General features: G+C 52.6%; 57 non-coding genes across 57 annotated transcripts; all 57 read right to left on the bottom strand.

Annotated features, from left to right (window-relative positions):
- Positions 1-1,991: 1,991 nt before the first annotated feature.
- LOC146368540 (U1 spliceosomal RNA) lies at positions 1,992-2,154 on the bottom strand. The gene has a single exon (XR_014798274.1). It is a non-coding gene; the product is annotated as a U1 spliceosomal RNA (small nuclear RNA).
- Positions 2,155-2,296: 142 nt separating this feature from the next.
- LOC146368539 (U1 spliceosomal RNA) lies at positions 2,297-2,459 on the bottom strand. The gene has a single exon (XR_014798290.1). It is a non-coding gene; the product is annotated as a U1 spliceosomal RNA (small nuclear RNA).
- A 120-nt stretch (positions 2,460-2,579) lies between these two features.
- LOC146368538 (U1 spliceosomal RNA) lies at positions 2,580-2,743 on the bottom strand. Its single transcript, XR_014798239.1, has one exon. It is a non-coding gene; the product is annotated as a U1 spliceosomal RNA (small nuclear RNA).
- A 180-nt stretch (positions 2,744-2,923) lies between these two features.
- LOC146368537 (U1 spliceosomal RNA) lies at positions 2,924-3,087 on the bottom strand. The gene has a single exon (XR_014798285.1). It is a non-coding gene; the product is annotated as a U1 spliceosomal RNA (small nuclear RNA).
- Positions 3,088-3,392: 305 nt separating this feature from the next.
- LOC146368536 (U1 spliceosomal RNA) lies at positions 3,393-3,554 on the bottom strand. Its single transcript, XR_014798275.1, has one exon. It is a non-coding gene; the product is annotated as a U1 spliceosomal RNA (small nuclear RNA).
- A 180-nt stretch (positions 3,555-3,734) lies between these two features.
- LOC146368535 (U1 spliceosomal RNA) lies at positions 3,735-3,898 on the bottom strand. The gene has a single exon (XR_014798034.1). It is a non-coding gene; the product is annotated as a U1 spliceosomal RNA (small nuclear RNA).
- A 180-nt stretch (positions 3,899-4,078) lies between these two features.
- Positions 4,079-4,242, bottom strand: LOC146368534 (U1 spliceosomal RNA). Its single transcript, XR_014798317.1, has one exon. It is a non-coding gene; the product is annotated as a U1 spliceosomal RNA (small nuclear RNA).
- A 142-nt stretch (positions 4,243-4,384) lies between these two features.
- Positions 4,385-4,548, bottom strand: LOC146368533 (U1 spliceosomal RNA). The gene has a single exon (XR_014798104.1). It is a non-coding gene; the product is annotated as a U1 spliceosomal RNA (small nuclear RNA).
- A 180-nt stretch (positions 4,549-4,728) lies between these two features.
- Positions 4,729-4,892, bottom strand: LOC146368532 (U1 spliceosomal RNA). The gene has a single exon (XR_014798087.1). It is a non-coding gene; the product is annotated as a U1 spliceosomal RNA (small nuclear RNA).
- A 142-nt stretch (positions 4,893-5,034) lies between these two features.
- On the bottom strand, positions 5,035-5,198 carry LOC146368531 (U1 spliceosomal RNA). Its single transcript, XR_014798086.1, has one exon. It is a non-coding gene; the product is annotated as a U1 spliceosomal RNA (small nuclear RNA).
- A 180-nt stretch (positions 5,199-5,378) lies between these two features.
- Positions 5,379-5,542, bottom strand: LOC146368530 (U1 spliceosomal RNA). The gene has a single exon (XR_014798320.1). It is a non-coding gene; the product is annotated as a U1 spliceosomal RNA (small nuclear RNA).
- Positions 5,543-5,684: 142 nt separating this feature from the next.
- LOC146368529 (U1 spliceosomal RNA) lies at positions 5,685-5,848 on the bottom strand. The gene has a single exon (XR_014798236.1). It is a non-coding gene; the product is annotated as a U1 spliceosomal RNA (small nuclear RNA).
- Positions 5,849-5,990: 142 nt separating this feature from the next.
- LOC146368528 (U1 spliceosomal RNA) lies at positions 5,991-6,154 on the bottom strand. The gene has a single exon (XR_014798119.1). It is a non-coding gene; the product is annotated as a U1 spliceosomal RNA (small nuclear RNA).
- A 180-nt stretch (positions 6,155-6,334) lies between these two features.
- Positions 6,335-6,498, bottom strand: LOC146368527 (U1 spliceosomal RNA). Its single transcript, XR_014798329.1, has one exon. It is a non-coding gene; the product is annotated as a U1 spliceosomal RNA (small nuclear RNA).
- A 142-nt stretch (positions 6,499-6,640) lies between these two features.
- LOC146368526 (U1 spliceosomal RNA) lies at positions 6,641-6,804 on the bottom strand. Its single transcript, XR_014798224.1, has one exon. It is a non-coding gene; the product is annotated as a U1 spliceosomal RNA (small nuclear RNA).
- A 142-nt stretch (positions 6,805-6,946) lies between these two features.
- LOC146368525 (U1 spliceosomal RNA) lies at positions 6,947-7,110 on the bottom strand. Its single transcript, XR_014798085.1, has one exon. It is a non-coding gene; the product is annotated as a U1 spliceosomal RNA (small nuclear RNA).
- A 180-nt stretch (positions 7,111-7,290) lies between these two features.
- LOC146368524 (U1 spliceosomal RNA) lies at positions 7,291-7,454 on the bottom strand. Its single transcript, XR_014798328.1, has one exon. It is a non-coding gene; the product is annotated as a U1 spliceosomal RNA (small nuclear RNA).
- A 142-nt stretch (positions 7,455-7,596) lies between these two features.
- LOC146368523 (U1 spliceosomal RNA) lies at positions 7,597-7,760 on the bottom strand. The gene has a single exon (XR_014798213.1). It is a non-coding gene; the product is annotated as a U1 spliceosomal RNA (small nuclear RNA).
- Positions 7,761-7,902: 142 nt separating this feature from the next.
- On the bottom strand, positions 7,903-8,066 carry LOC146368522 (U1 spliceosomal RNA). Its single transcript, XR_014798280.1, has one exon. It is a non-coding gene; the product is annotated as a U1 spliceosomal RNA (small nuclear RNA).
- A 142-nt stretch (positions 8,067-8,208) lies between these two features.
- LOC146368521 (U1 spliceosomal RNA) lies at positions 8,209-8,371 on the bottom strand. Its single transcript, XR_014798318.1, has one exon. It is a non-coding gene; the product is annotated as a U1 spliceosomal RNA (small nuclear RNA).
- A 180-nt stretch (positions 8,372-8,551) lies between these two features.
- LOC146368520 (U1 spliceosomal RNA) lies at positions 8,552-8,714 on the bottom strand. The gene has a single exon (XR_014798304.1). It is a non-coding gene; the product is annotated as a U1 spliceosomal RNA (small nuclear RNA).
- Positions 8,715-8,834: 120 nt separating this feature from the next.
- Positions 8,835-8,998, bottom strand: LOC146368519 (U1 spliceosomal RNA). The gene has a single exon (XR_014798202.1). It is a non-coding gene; the product is annotated as a U1 spliceosomal RNA (small nuclear RNA).
- Positions 8,999-9,178: 180 nt separating this feature from the next.
- Positions 9,179-9,342, bottom strand: LOC146368518 (U1 spliceosomal RNA). Its single transcript, XR_014798297.1, has one exon. It is a non-coding gene; the product is annotated as a U1 spliceosomal RNA (small nuclear RNA).
- Positions 9,343-9,645: 303 nt separating this feature from the next.
- LOC146368517 (U1 spliceosomal RNA) lies at positions 9,646-9,809 on the bottom strand. Its single transcript, XR_014798245.1, has one exon. It is a non-coding gene; the product is annotated as a U1 spliceosomal RNA (small nuclear RNA).
- Positions 9,810-9,989: 180 nt separating this feature from the next.
- On the bottom strand, positions 9,990-10,153 carry LOC146368516 (U1 spliceosomal RNA). The gene has a single exon (XR_014798284.1). It is a non-coding gene; the product is annotated as a U1 spliceosomal RNA (small nuclear RNA).
- A 180-nt stretch (positions 10,154-10,333) lies between these two features.
- On the bottom strand, positions 10,334-10,497 carry LOC146368515 (U1 spliceosomal RNA). Its single transcript, XR_014798271.1, has one exon. It is a non-coding gene; the product is annotated as a U1 spliceosomal RNA (small nuclear RNA).
- Positions 10,498-10,800: 303 nt separating this feature from the next.
- Positions 10,801-10,964, bottom strand: LOC146368514 (U1 spliceosomal RNA). Its single transcript, XR_014798244.1, has one exon. It is a non-coding gene; the product is annotated as a U1 spliceosomal RNA (small nuclear RNA).
- A 180-nt stretch (positions 10,965-11,144) lies between these two features.
- On the bottom strand, positions 11,145-11,308 carry LOC146368513 (U1 spliceosomal RNA). Its single transcript, XR_014798096.1, has one exon. It is a non-coding gene; the product is annotated as a U1 spliceosomal RNA (small nuclear RNA).
- A 142-nt stretch (positions 11,309-11,450) lies between these two features.
- LOC146368512 (U1 spliceosomal RNA) lies at positions 11,451-11,614 on the bottom strand. Its single transcript, XR_014798105.1, has one exon. It is a non-coding gene; the product is annotated as a U1 spliceosomal RNA (small nuclear RNA).
- Positions 11,615-11,794: 180 nt separating this feature from the next.
- On the bottom strand, positions 11,795-11,958 carry LOC146368511 (U1 spliceosomal RNA). The gene has a single exon (XR_014798103.1). It is a non-coding gene; the product is annotated as a U1 spliceosomal RNA (small nuclear RNA).
- Positions 11,959-12,138: 180 nt separating this feature from the next.
- LOC146368510 (U1 spliceosomal RNA) lies at positions 12,139-12,302 on the bottom strand. The gene has a single exon (XR_014798121.1). It is a non-coding gene; the product is annotated as a U1 spliceosomal RNA (small nuclear RNA).
- A 180-nt stretch (positions 12,303-12,482) lies between these two features.
- On the bottom strand, positions 12,483-12,646 carry LOC146368509 (U1 spliceosomal RNA). The gene has a single exon (XR_014798327.1). It is a non-coding gene; the product is annotated as a U1 spliceosomal RNA (small nuclear RNA).
- A 142-nt stretch (positions 12,647-12,788) lies between these two features.
- Positions 12,789-12,952, bottom strand: LOC146368508 (U1 spliceosomal RNA). Its single transcript, XR_014798234.1, has one exon. It is a non-coding gene; the product is annotated as a U1 spliceosomal RNA (small nuclear RNA).
- A 180-nt stretch (positions 12,953-13,132) lies between these two features.
- LOC146368507 (U1 spliceosomal RNA) lies at positions 13,133-13,296 on the bottom strand. The gene has a single exon (XR_014798231.1). It is a non-coding gene; the product is annotated as a U1 spliceosomal RNA (small nuclear RNA).
- A 303-nt stretch (positions 13,297-13,599) lies between these two features.
- LOC146368506 (U1 spliceosomal RNA) lies at positions 13,600-13,763 on the bottom strand. The gene has a single exon (XR_014798263.1). It is a non-coding gene; the product is annotated as a U1 spliceosomal RNA (small nuclear RNA).
- A 180-nt stretch (positions 13,764-13,943) lies between these two features.
- LOC146368505 (U1 spliceosomal RNA) lies at positions 13,944-14,107 on the bottom strand. Its single transcript, XR_014798032.1, has one exon. It is a non-coding gene; the product is annotated as a U1 spliceosomal RNA (small nuclear RNA).
- Positions 14,108-14,287: 180 nt separating this feature from the next.
- On the bottom strand, positions 14,288-14,451 carry LOC146368504 (U1 spliceosomal RNA). The gene has a single exon (XR_014798062.1). It is a non-coding gene; the product is annotated as a U1 spliceosomal RNA (small nuclear RNA).
- A 142-nt stretch (positions 14,452-14,593) lies between these two features.
- LOC146368503 (U1 spliceosomal RNA) lies at positions 14,594-14,757 on the bottom strand. The gene has a single exon (XR_014798101.1). It is a non-coding gene; the product is annotated as a U1 spliceosomal RNA (small nuclear RNA).
- Positions 14,758-14,937: 180 nt separating this feature from the next.
- On the bottom strand, positions 14,938-15,101 carry LOC146368502 (U1 spliceosomal RNA). Its single transcript, XR_014798021.1, has one exon. It is a non-coding gene; the product is annotated as a U1 spliceosomal RNA (small nuclear RNA).
- Positions 15,102-15,281: 180 nt separating this feature from the next.
- On the bottom strand, positions 15,282-15,445 carry LOC146368501 (U1 spliceosomal RNA). The gene has a single exon (XR_014798084.1). It is a non-coding gene; the product is annotated as a U1 spliceosomal RNA (small nuclear RNA).
- Positions 15,446-15,590: 145 nt separating this feature from the next.
- On the bottom strand, positions 15,591-15,754 carry LOC146368500 (U1 spliceosomal RNA). Its single transcript, XR_014798100.1, has one exon. It is a non-coding gene; the product is annotated as a U1 spliceosomal RNA (small nuclear RNA).
- Positions 15,755-15,934: 180 nt separating this feature from the next.
- LOC146368499 (U1 spliceosomal RNA) lies at positions 15,935-16,098 on the bottom strand. The gene has a single exon (XR_014798083.1). It is a non-coding gene; the product is annotated as a U1 spliceosomal RNA (small nuclear RNA).
- Positions 16,099-16,240: 142 nt separating this feature from the next.
- Positions 16,241-16,404, bottom strand: LOC146368498 (U1 spliceosomal RNA). Its single transcript, XR_014798191.1, has one exon. It is a non-coding gene; the product is annotated as a U1 spliceosomal RNA (small nuclear RNA).
- Positions 16,405-16,546: 142 nt separating this feature from the next.
- LOC146368497 (U1 spliceosomal RNA) lies at positions 16,547-16,710 on the bottom strand. Its single transcript, XR_014798082.1, has one exon. It is a non-coding gene; the product is annotated as a U1 spliceosomal RNA (small nuclear RNA).
- Positions 16,711-16,890: 180 nt separating this feature from the next.
- On the bottom strand, positions 16,891-17,054 carry LOC146368496 (U1 spliceosomal RNA). Its single transcript, XR_014798342.1, has one exon. It is a non-coding gene; the product is annotated as a U1 spliceosomal RNA (small nuclear RNA).
- Positions 17,055-17,234: 180 nt separating this feature from the next.
- On the bottom strand, positions 17,235-17,398 carry LOC146368495 (U1 spliceosomal RNA). The gene has a single exon (XR_014798229.1). It is a non-coding gene; the product is annotated as a U1 spliceosomal RNA (small nuclear RNA).
- A 142-nt stretch (positions 17,399-17,540) lies between these two features.
- Positions 17,541-17,704, bottom strand: LOC146368494 (U1 spliceosomal RNA). Its single transcript, XR_014798155.1, has one exon. It is a non-coding gene; the product is annotated as a U1 spliceosomal RNA (small nuclear RNA).
- A 303-nt stretch (positions 17,705-18,007) lies between these two features.
- LOC146368493 (U1 spliceosomal RNA) lies at positions 18,008-18,171 on the bottom strand. The gene has a single exon (XR_014798243.1). It is a non-coding gene; the product is annotated as a U1 spliceosomal RNA (small nuclear RNA).
- Positions 18,172-18,351: 180 nt separating this feature from the next.
- LOC146368492 (U1 spliceosomal RNA) lies at positions 18,352-18,515 on the bottom strand. The gene has a single exon (XR_014798041.1). It is a non-coding gene; the product is annotated as a U1 spliceosomal RNA (small nuclear RNA).
- A 142-nt stretch (positions 18,516-18,657) lies between these two features.
- Positions 18,658-18,821, bottom strand: LOC146368491 (U1 spliceosomal RNA). Its single transcript, XR_014798099.1, has one exon. It is a non-coding gene; the product is annotated as a U1 spliceosomal RNA (small nuclear RNA).
- A 180-nt stretch (positions 18,822-19,001) lies between these two features.
- LOC146368490 (U1 spliceosomal RNA) lies at positions 19,002-19,165 on the bottom strand. Its single transcript, XR_014798098.1, has one exon. It is a non-coding gene; the product is annotated as a U1 spliceosomal RNA (small nuclear RNA).
- Positions 19,166-19,345: 180 nt separating this feature from the next.
- On the bottom strand, positions 19,346-19,509 carry LOC146368489 (U1 spliceosomal RNA). The gene has a single exon (XR_014798120.1). It is a non-coding gene; the product is annotated as a U1 spliceosomal RNA (small nuclear RNA).
- Positions 19,510-19,689: 180 nt separating this feature from the next.
- On the bottom strand, positions 19,690-19,853 carry LOC146368488 (U1 spliceosomal RNA). Its single transcript, XR_014798326.1, has one exon. It is a non-coding gene; the product is annotated as a U1 spliceosomal RNA (small nuclear RNA).
- Positions 19,854-19,995: 142 nt separating this feature from the next.
- On the bottom strand, positions 19,996-20,159 carry LOC146368487 (U1 spliceosomal RNA). The gene has a single exon (XR_014798233.1). It is a non-coding gene; the product is annotated as a U1 spliceosomal RNA (small nuclear RNA).
- Positions 20,160-20,339: 180 nt separating this feature from the next.
- On the bottom strand, positions 20,340-20,503 carry LOC146368486 (U1 spliceosomal RNA). Its single transcript, XR_014798156.1, has one exon. It is a non-coding gene; the product is annotated as a U1 spliceosomal RNA (small nuclear RNA).
- Positions 20,504-20,683: 180 nt separating this feature from the next.
- Positions 20,684-20,847, bottom strand: LOC146368485 (U1 spliceosomal RNA). The gene has a single exon (XR_014798081.1). It is a non-coding gene; the product is annotated as a U1 spliceosomal RNA (small nuclear RNA).
- Positions 20,848-20,992: 145 nt separating this feature from the next.
- LOC146368484 (U1 spliceosomal RNA) lies at positions 20,993-21,156 on the bottom strand. Its single transcript, XR_014798079.1, has one exon. It is a non-coding gene; the product is annotated as a U1 spliceosomal RNA (small nuclear RNA).
- Positions 21,157-21,190: the final 34 nt, after the last annotated feature.

Raw genomic sequence — 21,190 nt, 5'->3', positions numbered from 1 at the left:
CTTCTTTCCCATTGCCTCCTCCCTTTTGCCAAATTCTTCCCCTGCAAACAAAAAAAGGCCCGTGTCCTAGCTTTAATGCTCTCCCACCACTCACCCACAGACTCATATAAAGGTTGGAGAGAAAACCATTGTTGTAACTTAATTTTATATTTCCCAACCACTTTTTTATTTTTTAATAAATTTATATTTAACTTCCATGGTCCCGAACTGGGGGTAAAAAAGGACTGCACTTCAAAAGTACCTTTTAACCTATGATGATCTGAAAAAGGCACTGGCTCCACCTCACAAGAAATAGGATTCAGAGCTTTTGATACGAACAAAAAATCAATTCGGGAAAAGGATTTCCCATTGGACCAAGTATATCCTGGGTCTTTTAAATTAAGTGACTTATAAACATCATTCAAATTACCATCAATAATTAAATTTTCTAACACACAGGAGCTCCCATCCCCTCTATCCACAGGGTTCTCACTCCGTCTAGCTCTTTTTTCGAGGGTACAATTAAAATCCCCCCCCATTACTATATTTCTTCTACTACAAAGAAAGGGCTGCAAAGTTTGAAAAAGTGCAGTTCGTTCTTTTTTGTCAGTATATCCATAAACATTGATAATCCTAAATTTGACCCCACATCTTTCCGCATCAACAGGTAACACTCTCCCATCCACCAGTCTCCACATTTTCTATATTGAAGGTTCTATTATTAAATAACACCCCCACTCCAGAAAAACGGTTTTGGTTATCCCCTGACCAAACAGATTGCCCATATACCCATCGTTTCTCAAACTTTGCATAGTTGTCCATGTAGGATATTGCACACTCCTGAAGTAAAAAAATGTCACTACCAGCTTCATGTAACAAGTTAAAGACTGACTGACATTTCACAACGTCATTCAGCCCTCTCGTATTTATAGTAGTTACTCGAAGTGTGTTCATTTACCCCTAAAAAGGAGAAATGTTAATTCTGCTGGACCTTTGCCTTTTTCTTCTTCTTCTTTTTGGATACTAACCAAACCCCAGATGTTACTTTCCCTACATTATCCCCCACTTTGGTTATCTGGGTAGTTTCCTGGGTGACTTTCGAAACTTGCTCCTCAAACTGGGGTACTGGTGAGGGGGTGGGGTGACTCATACCATCCAATTCCACCTCTCCAGTTGAAGATTCCGTTGACGTATTTATTTGTCGTTTGAGTGAACTTGACACATCATTAGAACCAGGTTGTATTAGAAGTTCTGGGGGCAGGGGGGGGGCTTGTCTTTTCTTGCATGCACAGGTAGAGGAAGAAAATCTTCATCAAGCTTTACAGCATGTTTTGTTCCCTCCATAGGAAGGTCCGGGAACATAAAGTCCAACAAATCTCTACACTCTTTCGATGTTGAAGGAAGCGCGAGGTCTGGGGTTCTTAGAAAAACTTCCATCTCTTCCTGAATAGTTTCAATTCTATTGGACTCTCTAACATTTCCTGCTTGACAAGATGAGCTCCCAGCTGGTTCACCATCCTGGTCAGCCCCCGTTTGGTTCCCAACGGCTTCCAGCTGAGGTTCATTACTTTGATTGTAACCTCTGTCCGCATTCGTTGGTGCAGAATTCCCTGTTACCACTGGAGTTTTTTTCTGCTTGCTGAACCTGGGGCATTCTCAACCTATTTGCATAAGACTGTGGGCATGACCTAAAGGTATGATCTTCTTTCCCACATAAATTAAATTTTTTGGGGTAAAGGCAATCTTTTATAATTTGTTCACCACTTTTACAGTTCCTACAAACCACGTTGACACACTCCATGGCAAGGTGGTCATTAGAACCACACTTACGACATGTATAGGCTGCCAGCATGGGAGACAGGGGTCCCCTTTCCACATGCAGCACTCTGGCTTATGGTGCCTAACACGCATAATGCCTGAATCCAAGGACGGTGAGCACGCCATTTCCTTTTCTCCCAGTTCACACCGAGTGAAGAGCAGACACATGGATCTTTGCTTTTGGACACAAGAGTGAAAGGAGAGCGCGAACGCAGTCCCCCACTACCACAAATTATGCAGTTGAGATTCCGCATTTGTGGAATTCACAGGGGTCAACACAACCGCAGTGCAATGGCTGAGCCTCGCCCTGGGTGAACCACCTTCGTGATCATGGTATCTCCCCTGCCAGGTAAGTATGAGTTGCCAGCGTGGGAGACAGGGTTCCCCTTTCCACATGCTGCACTCTGGCTGATGGTGCCTAACACACATTTTGTCCCAATTCAAAGGGCACACCAAGAGAAGAGCAGACACATGGATCTTTGCTTTGGGACACAAGAGTGAGGGGAGAGCGCGAACGCAGTCCCCCACTACCACAAATTATGCAGTTGAGATTCCGCATTTGTGGAATTCACAGGGGTCAACACAACCGCAGTGCAATGGCTGAGCCTCGCCCTGGGTGAACCACCTTCGTGATCATGGTATCTCCCCTTCCAGGTAAGTATGAGTTGCCAGCGTGGGAGACAGGGTCCCCCTTTCCACATGCAGCACTCTGGCTGATGGTGCCTAACACAAATTTTGTCCCAATTCAAAGGGCACACCAAGAGAAGAGCAGACACAAGAGTGAGGGGAGAGCGCGAACGCAGTCCCCCACTACCACAAATTATGCAGTTGAGATTCCCGCATTTGGGGAATTCACAGGGGTCAGCACAACCGCAGTGCAATGGCTGAGCCTCGCCCTGGGTGAACCACCTTCGTGATCATGCTATCTCCCCTGCCAGGTAAATATGAGTTGCCAGCGTGGGAGACAGGGGTCCCCTTTCCACATGCAGCACTCTGGCTGATGGTGCCTAACACGCATAATGCCTGAATCCAAGGACGGTGAGCACGCCATCTCATTTTCTCCCAGTTCACAGGGAACACCGAGTGAAGAGCAGACACATGGATCTTTGCTTTTGGACACAAGAGTGAGGGGAGAGCGTGAACGCAGTCCCCCACTACCACAAATTATGCAGTTGAGATTACCGCATTTGGGGAATTCACAGGGGTCAGCACAACCGCAGTGGAATTGTTGAGCCTCGCCCTGGGTGAACCACCTTCGTGATCATGGTATCTCCCCTGCCAGGTAAGTATGAGTTTCCAGCGTGGGAGACAGGGGTCCCCTTTCCACATGCAGCACTCTGGCTGATGGTGCCTAACACGCATAATGCCTGAATCCAAGGACGGTGAGCACGCCATCGCATATTCTCCCAGTTCAAAGGGCACACCGAGAGAAGAGCAGACACTTGCTTTTGGAGTTGCCAGCATGGGAGACAGGGGTCCCCTTTCCACATGCAGCACTCTGGCTGATCGTGCCTAACACACATTTTGTCCCAGTTCAAAGGGCACACCGAGAGAGGAGCAGACACATGGATCTTTGCTTTCCGACACAAGGGTGAGGGGAGACGGCGAACGCAGTCCCCCACTACCACAAATTATGCAGTTGAGATTCCCGCATTTGGGGAATTCACAGGGGTCAGCACAACCGCAGTGCAATGGCTGAGCCTCGCCCTGGGTGAAGCACCTTTGTGATCATGCTATCTCCCCTGCCAGGTAAGTATGAGTTGCCAGTGTGGGAGACAGGGGTCCCCTTTCCACATGCAGCACTCTGGCTGATGGTGCCTAACACGCATAATGCCTGAATCCAAGGACGGTGAGCACGCCATCGCATATTCTCCCAGTTCAAAGAGCACACCGAGAGAAGAGCAGACACATGGATCTTTGCTTTTGGACACAAGAGTGAGGGGAGAGCGCGAACGCAGTCCCCCACTACCACAAATTATGCAGTTGAGATTCCCGCATTTGGGGAATTCACAGGGGTCAGCACAACCGCAGTGCAATGGCTGAGCCTCGCCCTGGGTGAACCACCTTCGTGATCATGGTATCTCCCCTGCCAGGTAAGTATGAGTTGCCAGCGTGGGAGACAGGGGTCCCCTTTCCACATGCAGCACTCTGGCTGATGGTGCCTAACACGCATAATGCCTGAATCCAAGGACGGTGAGCACGCCATTGCATTTTCTCCCAGTTCAAAGGACACACCAAGAGAAGAGCAGACACATGGATCTTTGCTTTTGGACACAAGAGTGAGGGGAGAGCGTGAACGCAGTCCCCCACAACCACAAATCATGCAGTTGAGATTCCCGCATTTGGAGAATTCACATGGGTCAGTACAACCGCAGTGCAATGGTTGAGCCTCGCCCTGGGTGAACCACCTTTGTGATCATGGTATCTCCCCTGCCAGGTAAGTATGAGTTGCCAGCGTGGGAGACAGGGGTCCCCTTTCCACATGCAGCACTCTGGCTGATGGTGCCTAACACACATTTTGTCCCAGTTCAAAGGACACACCAAGAGAAGAGCAGACACATGGATCTTTGCTTTTGGACACAAGAGTGAGGGGAGAGCGCGAACGCAGTCCCCCACTACCACAAATTATGCAGTTGAGATTCCCGCATTTGGGGAATTCACAGGGGTCAGCACAACCGCAGTGCAATGGCTGAGCCTCGCCCTGGGTGAAGCACCTTTGTGATCATGCTATCTCCCCTGCCAGGTAAGTATGAGTTGCCAGTGTGGGAGACAGGGGTCCCCTTTCCACATGCAGCACTCTGGCTGATGGTGCCTAACACGCATAATGCCTGAATCCAAGGACGGTGAGCACGCCATCGCATATTCTCCCAGTTCAAAGAGCACACCGAGAGAAGAGCAGATACATGGATCTTTGCTTTTGGACACAAGAGTGAGGGGAGAGCGCGAACGCAGTCCCCCACTACCACAAATTATGCAGTTGAGATTCCCGCATTTGGGGAATTCACAGGGGTCAGCACAACCGCAGTGCAATGGCTGAGCCTCGCCCTGGGTGAACCACCTTTGTGATCATGGTATCTCCCCTGCCAGGTAAGTATGAGTTGCCAGCGTGGGAGACAGGGGTCCCCTTTCCACATGCAGCACTCTGGCTGATGGTGCCTAACACACATTTTGTCCCAGTTCAAAGGACACACCAAGAGAAGAGCAGACACATGGATCTTTGGTTTTTGACACAAGAGTGAGGGGAGAGCGCGAACGCAGTCCCCCACTACCACAAATTATGCAGTTGAGATTCCCGCATTTGGGGAATTCACAGGGGTCAGCACAACCGCAGTGCAATGGCTGAGCCTCGCCCTGGGTGAACCACCTTTGTGATCATGGTATCTCCCCTGCCAGGTAAGTATGAGTTGCCAGCGTGGGAGACAGGGGTCCCCTTTCCACATGCAGCACTCTGGCTGATGGTGCCTAACACGCATAATGCCTGAATCCAAGGACGGTGAGCACGCCATTGCATTTTCTCCCAGTTCAAAGGACACACCAAGAGAAGAGCAGACACATGGATCTTTGCTTTTGGACACAAGAGTGAGGGGAGAGCGTGAACGCAGTCCCCCACTACCACAAATCATGCAGTTGAGATTCCCGCATTTGGAGAATTCACATGGGTCAGTACAACCGCAGTGCAATGGTTGAGCCTCGCCCTGGGTGAACCACCTTTGTGATCATAGTATCTCCCCTGCCAGGTAAGTATGAGTTGCCAGCGTGGGAGACAGGGGTCCCCTTTCCACATGCAGCACTCTGGCTGATGGTGCCTAACACACATTTTGTCCCAGTTCAAAGGACACACCAAGAGAAGAGCAGACACATGGATCTTTGCTTTTGGACACAAGAGTGAGGGGAGAGCGCGAACGCAGTCCCCCACTACCACAAATTATGCAGTTGAGATTCCCGCATTTGGGGAATTCACAGGGGTCAGCACAACCGCAGTGCAATGGTTGAGCCTCGCCCTGGGTGAACCACCTTCGTGATCATGGTATCTCCCCTGCCAGGTAAGTATGAGTTGCCAGCGTGGGAGACAGGGGTCCCCTTTCCACATGCAGCACTCTGGCTGATCGTGCCTAACACACATTTTGTCCCAGTTCAAAGATTACACGGAGAGAAGAGCAGACACATGGATCTTTGCTTTTGGACACAAGAGTGAGGGGAGAGCGCGAACGCAGTCCCCCACTACCACAAATTATGCAGTTGAGATTCCCACATTTGGGGAATTCACAGGGGTCAGCACAACCGCAGTGCAATGGCTGAGCCTCGCCCTGGGTGAACCACCTTCGTGATCATGGTATCTCCCCTGCCAGGTAAGTATGAGTTGCCAGCGTGGGAGACAGGGGTCCCCTTTCCACATGCAGCACTCTGGCTGATGGTGCCTAACACGCATAATGCCTGAATCCAAGGACGGTGAGCACGCCATTGCATTTTCTCCCAGTTCAAAGGACACACCAAGAGAAGAGCAGACACATGGATCTTTGCTTTTGGACACAAGAGTGAGGGGAGAGCGTGAACGCAGTCCCCCACAACCACAAATCATGCAGTTGAGATTCCCGCATTTGGAGAATTCACATGGGTCAGTACAACCGCAGTGCAATGGTTGAGCCTCGCCCTGGGTGAACCACCTTTGTGATCATAGTATCTCCCCTGCCAGGTAAGTATGAGTTGCCAGCGTGGGAGACAGGGGTCCCCTTTCCACATGCAGCACTCTGGCTGATGGTGCCTAACACACATTTTGTCCCAGTTCAAAGGACACACCAAGAGAAGAGCAGACACATGGATCTTTGCTTTTGGACACAAGAGTGAGGGGAGAGCGCGAACGCAGTCCCCCACTACCACAAATTATGCAGTTGAGATTCCCGCATTTGGGGAATTCACAGGGGTCAGCACAACCGCAGTGCAATGGTTGAGCCTCGCCCTGGGTGAACCACCTTCGTGATCATGGTATCTCCCCTGCCAGGTAAGTATGAGTTGCCAGCGTGGGAGACAGGGGTCCCCTTTCCACATGCAGCACTCTGGCTGATCGTGCCTAACACACATTTTGTCCCAGTTCAAAGATTACACGGAGAGAAGAGCAGACACATGGATCTTTGCTTTTGGACACAAGAGTGAGGGGAGAGCGCGAACGCAGTCCCCCACTACCACAAATTATGCAGTTGAGATTCCCGCATTTGGGGAATTCACAGGGGTCAGCACAACCGCAGTGCAATGGCTGAGCCTCGCCCTGGGTGAACCACCTTTGTGATCATGGTATCTCCCCTGCCAGGTAAGTATGAGTTGCCAGCGTGGGAGACAGGGGTCCCCTTTCCACATGCAGCACTCTGGCTGATGGTGCCTAACACGCATAATGCCTGAATCCAAGGACGGTGAGCACGCCATTGCATTTTCTCCCAGTTCAAAGGACACACCAAGAGAAGAGCAGACACATGGATCTTTGCTTTTGGACACAAGAGTGAGGGGAGAGCGTGAACGCAGTCCCCCACAACCACAAATCATGCAGTTGAGATTCCCGCATTTGGAGAATTCACATGGGTCAGTACAACCGCAGTGCAATGGTTGAGCCTCGCCCTGGGTGAACCACCTTTGTGATCATAGTATCTCCCCTGCCAGGTAAGTATGAGTTGCCAGCGTGGGAGACAGGGGTCCCCTTTCCACATGCAGCACTCTGGCTGATGGTGCCTAACACACATTTTGTCCCAGTTCAAAGGACACACCAAGAGAAGAGCAGACACATGGATCTTTGCTTTTGGACACAAGAGTGAGGGGAGAGCGCGAACGCAGTCCCCCACTACCACAAATTATGCAGTTGAGATTCCCGCATTTGGGGAATTCACAGGGGTCAGCACAACCGCAGTGCAATGGTTGAGCCTCGCCCTGGGTGAACCACCTTCGTGATCATGGTATCTCCCCTGCCAGGTAAGTATGAGTTGCCAGCGTGGGAGACAGGGGTCCCCTTTCCACATGCAGCACTCTGGCTGATCGTGCCTAACACACATTTTGTCCCAGTTCAAAGATTACACGGAGAGAAGAGCAGACACATGGATCTTTGCTTTTGGACACAAGAGTGAGGGGAGAGCGCGAACGCAGTCCCCCACTACCACAAATTATGCAGTTGAGATTACCACATTTGGGGAATTCACAGGGGTCAGCACAACCGCAGTGCAATGGCTGAGCCTCGCCCTGGGTGAACCACCTTCGTGATCATGGTATCTCCCCTGCCAGGTAAGTATGAGTTGCCAGCGTGGGAGACAGGGGTCCCCTTTCCACATGCAGCACTCTGGCTGATGGTGCCTAACACACATTTTGTCCCAGTTCAAAGGACACACCAAGAGAAGAGCAGACACATGGATCTTTGGTTTTTGACACAAGAGTGAGGGGAGAGCGCGAACGCAGTCCCCCACTACCACAAATTATGCAGTTGAGATTCCGCATTTGTGGAATTCACAGGCGTCAACACAACCGCAGTGCAATGGCTGAGCCTCGCCCTGGGTGAACCACCTTCGTGATCATGGTATCTCCCCTTCCAGGTAAGTATGAGTTGCCAGCGTGGGAGACAGGGTCCCCCTTTCCACATGCAGCACTCTGGCTGATGGTGCCTAACACGCATAATGCCTGAATCCAAGGACGGTGAGCACGCCATCTCATTTTCTCCCAGTTCACAGGGCACACCGAGTGAAGAGCAGACACATGGATCTTTGCTTTTGGACACAAGAGTGATGGGAGAGCGCGAACGCAGTCCCCCACTACCACAAATTATGCAGTTGAGATTCCGCATTTGTGGAATTCACAGGGGTCAACACAACCGCAGTGCAATGGCTGAGCCTCGCCCTGGGTGAACCACCTTCGTGATCATGGTATCTCCCCTTCCAGGTAAGTATGAGTTGCCAGCGTGGGAGACAGGGTCCCCCTTTCCACATGCAGCACTCTGGCTGATGGTGCCTAACACAAATTTTGTCCCAATTCAAAGGGCACACCAAGAGAAGAGCAGACACAAGAGTGAGGGGAGAGCGCGAACGCAGTCCCCCACTACCACAAATTATGCAGTTGAGATTCCCGCATTTGGGGAATTCACAGGGGTCAGCACAACCGCAGTGCAATGGTTGAGCCTCGCCCTGGGTGAACCACCTTCGTGATCATGGTATCTCCCCTGCCAGGTAAGTATGAGTTGCCAGCGTGGGAGACAGGGGTCCCCTTTCCACATGCAGCACTCTGGCTGATGGTGCCTAACACGCATAATGCCTGAATCCAAGGACGGTGAGCACGCCATCTCATTTTCTCCCAGTTCACAGGGAACACCGAGTGAAGAGCAGACACATGGATCTTTGCTTTTGGACACAAGAGTGAGGGGAGAGCGTGAACACAGTCCCCCACTACCACAAATTATGCAGTTGAGATTACCGCATTTGGGGAATTCACAGGGGTCAGCACAACCGCAGTGGAATTGTTGAGCCTCGCCCTGGGTGAACCACCTTCGTGATCATGGTATCTCCCCTGCCAGGTAAGTATGAGTTGCCAGCGTGGGAGACAGGGGTCCCCTTTCCACATGCAGCACTCTGGCTGATCGTGCCTAACACGCATAAAGCCTGAATCCAAGGACGGTGAGCACGCCATTGCATTTTCTCCCAGTTCAAAGGACACACCGAGAGAAGAGCAGACACTTGCTTTTGGAGTTGCCAGCATGGGAGACAGGGGTCCCCTTTCCACATGCAGCACTCTGGCTGATCGTGCCTAACACACATTTTGTCCCAGTTCAAAGGGCACACCGAGAGAGGAGCAGACACATGGATCTTTGCTTTCAGACACAAGAGTGAGGGGAGAGCGCGAACGCAGTCCCCCACTACCACAAATTATCCAGTTGAGATTCCCGCATTTGGGGAATTCACAGGGGTCAGCACAACCGCAGTGCAATGGCTGAGCCTCGCCCTGGGTGAACCACCTTCGTGATCATGGTATCTCCCCTGCCAGGTAAGTATGAGTTGCCAGCGTGGGAGACAGGGGTCCCCTTTCCACATGCAGCACTCTGGCTGATGGTGCCTAACACGCATAATGCCTGAATCCAAGGACGGTGAGCACGCCATCTCATTTTCTCCCAGTTCACAGGGAACACCGAGTGAAGAGCAGACACATGGATCTTTGCTTTTGGACACAAGAGTGAGGGGAGAGCGTGAACGCAGTCCCCCACTACCACAAATTATGCAGTTGAGATTACCGCATTTGGGGAATTCACAGGGGTCAGCACAACCGCAGTGGAATTGTTGAGCCTCGCCCTGGGTGAACCACCTTCGTGATCATGGTATCTCCCCTGCCAGGTAAGTATGAGTTGCCAGCGTGGGAGACAGGGGTCCCCTTTCCACATGCAGCACTCTGGCTGATCGTGCCTAACACGCATAAAGCCTGAATCCAAGGACGGTGAGCACGCCATTGCATTTTCTCCCAGTTCAAAGGACACACCAAGAGAAGAGCAGACACATGGATCTTTGCTTTTGGACACAAGAGTGAGGGGAGAGCGCGAACGCAGTCCCCCACTACCACAAATTATGCAGTTGAGATTACCGCATTTGGGGAATTCACAGGGGTCAGCACAACCGCAGTGGAATTGTTGAGCCTCGCCCTGGGTGAACCACCTTCGTGATCATGGTATCTCCCCTGCCAGGTAAGTATGAGTTGCCAGCGTGGGAGACAGGGGTCCCCTTTCCACATGCAGCACTCTGGCTGATCGTGCCTAACACGCATAATGCCTGAATCCAAGGACAGTGAGCACGCCATTGCATATTCTCCCAGTTCAAAGGGCACACCGAGAGAAGAGCAGACACTTGCTTTTGGAGTTGCCAGCATGGGAGACAGGGGTCCCCTTTCCACATGCAGCACTCTGGCTGATCGTGCCTAACACACATTTTGTCCCAGTTCAAAGGGCACACCGAGAGAGGAGCAGACACATGGATCTTTGCTTTCAGACACAAGAGTGAGGGGAGAGCGCGAACGCAGTCCCCCACTACCACAAATTATCCAGTTGAGATTCCCGCATTTGGGGAATTCACAGGGGTCAGCACAACCGCAGTGCAATGGCTGAGCCTCGCCCTGGGTGAACCACCTTCGTGATCATGGTATCTCCCCTGCCAGGTAAGTATGAGTTGCCAGCGTGGGAGACAGGGGTCCCCTTTCCACATGCAGCACTCTGGCTGATGGTGCCTAACACGCATAATGCCTGAATCCAAGGACGGTGAGCACGCCATTGCATTTTCTCCCAGTTCAAAGGACACACCAAGAGAAGAGCAGACACATGGATCTTTGCTTTTGGACACAAGGGTGAGGGGAGAGCGCGAACGCAGTCCCCCACTACCACAAATTATGCAGTTGAGATTACCGCATTTGGGGAATTCACAGGGGTCAGCACAACCGCAGTGCAATGGCCGAGCCTCGCCCTGGGTGAACCACCTTCGTGATCATGGTATCCCCCCTGCCAGGTAAGTATGAGCTGCCAGCGTGGGAGACAGGGGTCCCCTTTCCACATGCAGCACTCTGGCTGATGGTGCCTAACACACATTTTGTCCCAGTTCAAAGGACACACCAAGAGAAGAGCAGACACATGGATCTTTGCTTTTGGACACAAGAGTGAGGGGAGAGCGCGAACGCAGTCCCCCACTACCACAAATTATGCAGTTGAGATTCCCGCGTTTGGGGAATTCACAGGGGTCAGCACAACCGCAGTGCAATGGCTGAGCCTCGCCCTGGGTGAAGCACCTTTGTGATCATGCTATCTCCCCTGCCAGGTAAGTATGAGTTGCCAGTGTGGGAGACAGGGGTCCCCTTTCCACATGCAGCACTCTGGCTGATGGTGCCTAACACGCATAATGCCTGAATCCAAGGACGGTGAGCACGCCATCGCATATTCTCCCAGTTCAAAGAGCACACCGAGAGAAGAGCAGACACATGGATCTTTGCTTTTGGACACAAGAGTGAGGGGAGAGCGCGAACGCAGTCCCCCACTACCACAAATTATGCAGTTGAGATTCCCGCATTTGGGGAATTCACAGGGGTCAGCACAACCGCAGTGCAATGGCTGAGCCTCGCCCTGGGTGAAGCACCTTTGTGATCATGCTATCTCCCCTGCCAGGTAAGTATGAGTTGCCAGTGTGGGAGACAGGGGTCCCCTTTCCACATGCAGCACTCTGGCTGATGGTGCCTAACACGCATAATGCCTGAATCCAAGGACGGTGAGCACGCCATCGCATATTCTCCCAGTTCAAAGAGCACACCGAGAGAAGAGCAGACACATGGATCTTTGCTTTTGGACACAAGAGTGAGGGGAGAGCGCGAACGCAGTCCCCCACTACCACAAATTATGCAGTTGAGATTCCCGCATTTGGGGAATTCACAGGAGTCAGCACAACCGCAGTGCAATGGCTGAGCCTCGCCCTGGGTGAACCACCTTCGTGATCATGGTATCTCCCCTGCCAGGTAAGTATGAGTTGCCAGCGTGGGAGACAGGGGTCCCCTTTCCACATGCAGCACTCTGGCTGATGGTGCCTAACACGCATAATGCCTGAATCCAAGGACGGTGAGCACGCCATTGCATTTTCTCCCAGTTCAAAGGACACACCAAGAGAAGAGCAGACACATGGATCTTTGCTTTTGGACACAAGAGTGAGGGGAGAGCGCTAACGCAGTCCCCCACAACCACAAGTCATGCAGTTGAGATTCCCGCATTTGGAGAATTCACATGGGTCAGTACAACCGCAGTGCAATGGTTGAGCCTCGCCCTGGGTGAACCACCTTTGTGATCATGGTATCTCCCCTGCCAGGTAAGTATGAGTTGCCAGCGTGGGAGACAGGGGTCCCCTTTCCACATGCAGCACTCTGGCTGATGGTGCCTAACACACATTTTGTCCCAGTTCAAAGGACACACCAAGAGAAGAGCAGACACATGGATCTTTGCTTTTGGACACAAGAGTGAGGGGAGAGCGCGAACGCAGTCCCCCACTACCACAAATTATGCAGTTGAGATTCCCGCATTTGGGGAATTCACAGGGGTCAGCACAACCGCAGTGCAATGGCTGAGCCTCGCCCTGGGTGAAGCACCTTTGTTATCATGCTATCTCCCCTGCCAGGTAAGTATGAGTTGCCAGTGTGGGAGACAGGGGTCCCCTTTCCACATGCAGCACTCTGGCTGATGGTGCCTAACACGCATAATGCCTGAATCCAAGGACGGTGAGCACGCCGTCGCATATTCTCCCAGTTCAAGGGGCACACCGAGAGAAGAGCAGACACATGGATCTTTGCTTTTTGACACAAGAGTGAGGGGAGAGCGCGAACGCAGTCCCCCGCTACCACAAATTATGCAGTTGAGATTCCCACATTTGGGGAATTCACAGGGGTCAACACAACCGCAGTGCAATGGCTGAGCCTCGCCCTGGGTGAAGCACTTTTGTGATCATGCTATCTCCCCTGCCAGGTAAGTATGAGTTGCCAGTGTGGGAGACAGGGGTCCCCTTTCCACATGCAGCACTCTGCCTGATGGTGCCTAACACGCATAATGCCTGAATCCAAGGACGGTGAGCACGCCATCGCATATTCTCCCAGTTCAAAGGGCACACCGAGAGAAGAGCAGACACTTGCTTTTGGAGTTGCCAGCGTGGGAGACAGGGGTCCCCTTTCCACATGCAGCACTCTGGCTGATCGTGCCTAACACACATTTTGTCCCAGTTCAAAGGGCACACCGAGAGAGGAGCAGACACATGGATCTTTGCTTTCAGACACAAGAGTGAGGGGAGAGCGCGAACGCAGTCCCCCACTACCACAAATTATCCAGTTGATATTCCCGCATTTGGGGAATTCACAGGGGTCAGCACAACCGCAGTGCAATGGCTGAGCCTCGCCCTGGGTGAAGCACCTTTGTGATCATGCTATCTCCCCTGCCAGGTAAGTATGAGTTGCCAGTGTGGGAGACAGGGGTCCCCTTTCCACATGCAGCACTCTGGCTGATGGTGCCTAACACGCATAATGCCTGAATCCAAGGACGGTGAGCACACCTTTGCATTTTCTCCCAGTTCAAAGGACACACCAAGAGAAGAGCAGACACATGGATCTTTGCTTTTGGACACAAGGGTGAGGGGAGAGCGCGAACGCAGTCCCCCACTACCACAAATTATGCAGTTGAGATTCCCGCATTTGGGGAATTCACAGGGGTCAGCACAACCGCAGTGCAATGGCTGAGCCTCGCCCTGGGTGAACCACCTTCGTGATCATGGTATCTCCCCTGCCAGGTAAGTATGAGTTGCCAGCGTGGGAGACAGGGGTCCCCTTTCCACATGCAGCACTCTGGCTGATGGTGCCTAACACGCATAATGCCTGAATCCAAGGACGGTGAGCACGCCATTGCATTTTCTCCCAGTTCAAAGGACACACCAAGAGAAGAGCAGACACATGGATCTTTGCTTTTGGACACAAGGGTGAGGGGAGAGCGCGAACGCAGTCCCCCACTACCACAAATTATGCAGTTGAGATTACCGCATTTGGGGAATTCACAGGGGTCAGCACAACCGCAGTGCAATGGCTGAGCCTCGCCCTGGGTGAACCACCTTCGTGATCATGGTATCCCCCCTGCCAGGTAAGTATGAGCTTCCAGCGTGGGAGACAGGGGTCCCCTTTCCACATGCAGCACTCTGGCTGATGGTGCCTAACACACATTTTGTCCCAGTTCAAAGGACACACCAAGAGAAGAGCAGACACATGGATCTTTGCTTTTGGACACAAGAGTGAGGGGAGAGCGCGAACGCAGTCCCCCACTACCACAAATTATGCAGTTGAGATTCCCGCATTTGGGGAATTCACAGGGGTCAGCACAACCGCAGTGCAATGGCTGAGCCTCGCCCTGGGTGAAGCACCTTTGTGATCATGCTATCTCCCCTGCCAGGTAAGTATGAGTTGCCAGTGTGGGAGACAGGGGTCCCCTTTCCACATGCAGCACTCTGGCTGATGGTGCCTAACACGCATAATGCCTGAATCCAAGGACGGTGAGCACGCCATCGCATATTCTCCCAGTTCAAAGAGCACACCGAGAAAAGAGCAGACACATGGATCTTTGCTTTTGGACACAAGAGTGAGGGGAGAGCGCGAACGCAGTCCCCCACTACCACAAATTATGCAGTTGAGATTCCCGCATTTGGGGAATTCACAGGGGTCAGCACAACCGCAGTGCAATGGCTGAGCCTCGCCCTGGGTGAACCACCTTCGTGATCATGGTATCTCCCCTGCCAGGTAAGTATGAGTTGCCAGCGTGGGAGACAGGGGTCCCCTTTCCACATGCAGCACTCTGGCTGATGGTGCCTAACACGCATAATGCCTGAATCCAAGGACGGTGAGCACGCCATTGCATTTTCTCCCAGTTCAAAGGACACACCAAGAGAAGAGCAGACACATGGATCTTTGCTTTTGGACACAAGAGTGAGGGGAGAGCGCGAACGCAGTCCCCCACTACCACAAATTATGCAGTTGAGATTCCCGCATTTGGGGAATTCACAGGGGTCAGCACAACCGCAGTGCAATGGCTGAGCCTCGCCCTGGGTGAACCACCTTTGTGATCATGGTATCTCCCCTGCCAGGTAAGTATGAGTTGCCAGCGTGGGAGACAGGGGTCCCCTTTCCACATGCAGCACTCTGGCTGATGGTGCCTAACACACATTTTGTCCCAGTTCAAAGGACACACCAAGAGAAGAGCAGACACATGGATCTTTGGTTTTTTTTTACACAAGAGTGAGGGGAGAGCGCGAACGCAGTCCCCCACTACCACAAATTATGCAGTTGAGATTCCCGCATTTGGGGAATTCACAGGGGTCAGCACAACCGCAGTGCAATGGCTGAGCCTCGCCCTGGGTGAAGCACCTTTGTGATCATGCTATCTCCCCTGCCAGGTAAGTATGAGTTGCCAGTGTGGGAGACAGGGGTCCCCTTTCCACATGCAGCACTCTGGCTGATGGTGCCTAACACGCATAATGCCTGAATCCAAGGACGGTGAGCACGCCATCGCATATTCTCCCAGTTCAAAGAGCACACCGAGAGAAGAGCAGACACATGGATCTTTGCTTTTGGACACAAGAGTGAGGGGAGAGCGCGAACGCAGTCCCCCACTACCACAAATTATGCAGTTGAGATTCCCGCATTTGGGGAATTCACAGGGGTCAGCACAACCGCAGTGCAATGGCTGAGCCTCGCCCTGGGTGAACCACCTTTGTGATCATGGTATCTCCCCTGCCAGGTAAGTATGAGTTGCCAGCGTGGGAGACAGGGGTCCCCTTTCCACATGCAGCACTCTGGCTGATGGTGCCTAACACACATTTTGTCCCAGTTCAAAGGACACACCAAGAGAAGAGCAGACACATGGATCTTTGGTTTTTGACACAAGAGTGAGGGGAGAGCGCGAACGCAGTCCCCCACTACCACAAATTATGCAGTTGAGATTCCCGCATTTGGGGAATTCACAGGGGTCAGCACAACCGCAGTGCAATGGTTGAGCCTCGCCCTGGGTGAACCACCTTCGTGATCATGGTATCTCCCCTGCCAGGTAAGTATGAGTTGCCAGCGTGGGAGACAGGGGTCCCCTTTCCACATGCAGCACTCTGGCTGATCGTGCCTAACACACATTTTGTCCCAGTTCAAAGGTTACACCGAGAGAAGAGTAGACACATGGATCTTTGCTTTTGGACACAAGAGTGAGGGGAGAGCGCGAACGCAGTCCCCCACTACCACAAATTATGCAGTTGAGATTCCCGCATTTGGGGAATTCACAGGGGTCAGCACAACCGCAGTGCAATGGCTGAGCCTCGCCCTGGGTGAACCACCTTTGTGATCATGGTATCTCCCCTGCCAGGTAAGTATGAGTTGCCAGCGTGGGAGACAGGGGTCCCCTTTCCACATGCAGCACTCTGGCTGATGGTGCCTAACACGCATAATGCCTGAATCCAAGGACGGTGAGCACGCCATTGCATTTTCTCCCAGTTCAAAGGACACACCAAGAGAAGAGCAGACACATGGATCTTTGCTTTTGGACACAAGAGTGAGTGGAGAGCGTGAACGCAGTCCCCCACTACCACAAATCATGCAGTTGAGATTCCCGCATTTGGGGAATTCCCATGGGTGAGCACAACCGCAGTGCAATGGTTGAGCCTCGTCCTGGGTGAACCACCTTTGTGATCATGGTATCCCCCCTGCCAGGTAAGTATGAGCTGCCAGCGTGGGAGACAGGGGTCCCCTTTCCACATGCAGCACTCTGGCTGATGGTGCCTAACACGCATAATGCCTGAATCCAAGGACGGTGAGCACGCCATCGCATATTCTCCCAGTTCAAAGGGCACACCGAGAGAAGAGCAGACACATGGATCTTTGCTTTTGGACACAAGAGTGAGGGGAGAGCGCGAACGCAGTCCCCCACTACCACAAATTATGCAGTTGAGATTCCCGCATTTGGGGACTTCACAGGGGTCAGCACAACCGCAGTGCAATGGCTGAGCCTCGCCCTGGGTGAACCACCTTTGTGATCATGGTATCTCCCCTGCCAGGTAAGTATGAGTTGCCAGCGTGGGAGACAGGGGTCCCCTTTCCACATGCAGCACTCTGGCTGATGGTGCCTAACACACATTTTGTCCCAGTTCAAAGGACACACCAAGAGAAGAGCAGACACATGGATCTTTGGTTTTTGACACAAGAGTGAGGGAAGAGCGCGAACGCAGTCCCCCACTACCACAAATTATGCAGTTGAGATTCCCGCATTTGGGGAATTCACAGGGGTCAGCACAACCGCAGTGCAATGGCTGAGCCTCGCCCTGGGTGAACCACCTTCGTGATCATGGTATCTCCCCTGCCAGGTAAGTATGAGTTGCCAGCGTGGGAGACAGGGGTCCCCTTTCCACATGCAGCACTCTGGCTGATGGTGCCTAACACGCATAATACCTGAATCCAAGGACGGTGAGCACGCCATTGCATATTCTCCCAGTTCAAAGGGCACACCGAGAGAAGAGCAGACACTTGCTTTTGGAGTTGCCAGCATGGGAGACAGGGGTCCCCTTTCCACATGCAGCACTCTGGCTGATCGTGCCTAACACACATTTTGTCCCAGTTCAAAGGGCACACCGAGAGAGGAGCAGACACATGGATCTTTGCTTTCAGACACAAGAGTGAGGGGAGAGCGCGAACGCAGTCCCCCACTACCACAAATTATCCAGTTGAGATTCCCGCATTTGGGGAATTCACAGGGGTCAGCACAACCGCAGTGCAATGGCTGAGCCTCGCCCTGGGTGAACCACCTTCGTGATCATGGTATCTCCCCTGCCAGGTAAGTATGAGTTGCCAGCGTGGGAGACAGGGGTCCCCTTTCCACATGCAGCACTCTGGCTGATGGTGCCTAACACGCATAATGCCTGAATCCAAGGACGGTGAGCACGCCATTGCATTTTCTCCCAGTTCAAAGGACACACCAAGAGAAGAGCAGACACATGGATCTTTGCTTTTGGACACAAGGGTGAGGGGAGAGCGCGAACGCAGTCCCCCACTACCACAAATTATGCAGTTGAGATTCCCGCATTTGGGGAATTCACAGGGGTCAGCACAACCGCAGTGCAATGGCTGAGCCTCGCCCTGGGTGAACCACCTTCGTGATCATGGTATCCCCCCTGCCAGGTAAGTATGAGCTGCCAGCGTGGGAGACAGGGGTCCCCTTTCCACATGCAGCACTCTGGCTGATGGTGCCTAACACACATTTTGTCCCAGTTCAAAGGACACACCAAGAGAAGAGCAGACACATGGATCTTTGCTTTTGGACACAAGAGTGAGGGGAGAGCGCGAACGCAGTCCCCCACTACCACAAATTATGCAGTTGAGATTCCCGCATTTGGGGAATTCACAGGGGTCAGCACAACCGCAGTGCAATGGCTGAGCCTCGCCCTGGGTGAAGCACCTTTGTGATCATGCTATCTCCCCTGCCAGGTAAGTATGAGTTGCCAGTGTGGGAGACAGGGGTCCCCTTTCCACATGCAGCACTCTGGCTGATGGTGCCTAACACGCATAATGCCTGAATCCAAGGACGGTGAGTACGCCATCGCATATTCTCCCAGTTCAAAGAGCACACCGAGAGAAGAGCAGACACATGGATCTTTGCTTTTGGACACAAGAGTGAGGGGAGAGCGCGAACGCAGTCCCCCACTACCACAAATTATGCAGTTGAGATTCCCGCATTTGGGGAATTCACAGGGGTCAGCACAACCGCAGTGCAATGGCTGAGCCTCGCCCTGGGTGAAGCACCTTTGTGATCATGCTATCTCCCCTGCCAGGTAAGTATGAGTTGCCAGTGTGGGAGACAGGGGTCCCCTTTCCACATGCAGCACTCTGGCTGATGGTGCCTAACACGCATAATGCCTGAATCCAAGGACGGTGAGCACGCCATCGCATATTCTCCCAGTTCAAAGAGCACACCGAGAGAAGAGCAGACACATGGATCTTTGCTTTTGGACACAAGAGTGAGGGGAGAGCGCGAACGCAGTCCCCCACTACCACAAATTATGCAGTTGAGATTCCCGCATTTGGGGAATTCACAGGAGTCAGCACAACCGCAGTGCAATGGCTGAGCCTCGCCCTGGGTGAACCACCTTCGTGATCATGGTATCTCCCCTGCCAGGTAAGTATGAGTTGCCAGCGTGGGAGACAGGGGTCCCCTTTCCACATGCAGCACTCTGGCTGATGGTGCCTAACACGCATAATGCCTGAATCCAAGGACGGTGAGCACGCCATTGCATTTTCTCCCAGTTCAAAGGACACACCAAGAGAAGAGCAGACACATGGATCTTTGCTTTTGGACACAAGAGTGAGGGGAGAGCGCTAACGCAGTCCCCCACAACCACAAGTCATGCAGTTGAGATTCCCGCATTTGGAGAATTCACATGGGTCAGTACAACCGCAGTGCAATGGTTGAGCCTCGCCCTGGGTGAACCACCTTTGTGATCATGGTATCTCCCCTGCCAGGTAAGTATGAGTTGCCAGCGTGGGAGACAGGGGTCCCCTTTCCACATGCAGCACTCTGGCTGATGGTGCCTAACACACATTTTGTCCCAGTTCAAAGGACACACCAAGAGAAGAGCAGACACATGGATCTTTGCTTTTGGACACAAGAGTGAGGGGAGAGCGCGAACGCAGTCCCCCACTACCACAAATTATGCAGTTGAGATTCCCGCATTTGGGGAATTCACAGGGGTCAGCACAACCGCAGTGCAATGGCTGAGCCTCGCCCTGGGTGAAGCACCTTTGTTATCATGCTATCTCCCCTGCCAGGTAAGTATGAGTTGCCAGTGTGGGAGACAGGGGTCCCCTTTCCACATGCAGCACTCTGGCTGATGGTGCCTAACACGCATAATGCCTGAATCCAAGGACGGTGAGCACGCCGTCGCATATTCTCCCAGTTCAAGGGGCACACCGAGAGAAGAGCAGACACATGGATCTTTGCTTTTGGACACAAGAGTGAGGGGAGAGCGCGAACGCAGTCCCCCGCTACCACAAATTATGCAGTTGAGATTCCCACATTTGGGGAATTCACAGGGGTCAACACAACCGCAGTGCAATGGCTGAGCCTCGCCCTGGGTGAAGCACCTTTGTGATCATGCTATCTCCCCTGCCAGGTAAGTATGAGTTGCCAGTGTGGGAGACAGGGGTCCCCTTTCCACATGCAGCACTCTGCCTGATGGTGCCTAACACGCATAATGCCTGAATCCAAGGACGGTGAGCACGCCATCGCATATTCTCCCAGTTCAAAGGGCACACCGAGAGAAGAGCAGACACATGGATCTTTGCTTTTGGACACAAGAGTGAGGGGAGAGCGCGAACGCAGTCCCCCACTACCACAAATTATGCAGTTGAGATTCCCGCATTTGGGGAATTCACAGGGGTCAGCACAACCGCAGTGCAATGGCTGAGCCTCGCCCTGGGTGAACCACCTTTGTGATCATGGTATCTCCCCTGCCAGGTAAGTATGAGTTGCCAGCGTGGGAGACAGGGGTCCCCTTTCCACATGCAGCACTCTGGCTGATGGTGCCTAACACACATTTTGTCCCAGTTCAAAGGACACACCAAGAGAAGAGCAGACACATGGATCTTTGGGTTTTTTTTACACAAGAGTGAGGGGAGAGCGCGAACGCAGTCCCCCACTACCACAAATTATGCAGTTGAGATTCCCGCATTTGGGGAATTCACAGGGGTCAGCACAACCGCAGTGCAATGGCTGAGCCTCGCCCTGGGTGAACCACCTTTGTGATCATGGTATCTCCCCTGCCAGGTAAGTATGAGTTGCCAGCGTGGGAGACAGGGGTCCCCTTTC

Source organism: Perissodus microlepis, chromosome 18 (genome assembly GCF_051167445.1).
Source record: "Perissodus microlepis isolate ML-2025 ecotype Zambia chromosome 18, ASM5116744v1, whole genome shotgun sequence".
NCBI classification, from domain to species: domain Eukaryota; kingdom Metazoa; phylum Chordata; class Actinopteri; order Cichliformes; family Cichlidae; genus Perissodus; species Perissodus microlepis.
This window is presented reverse-complemented; position numbering and strand designations above follow the sequence as displayed.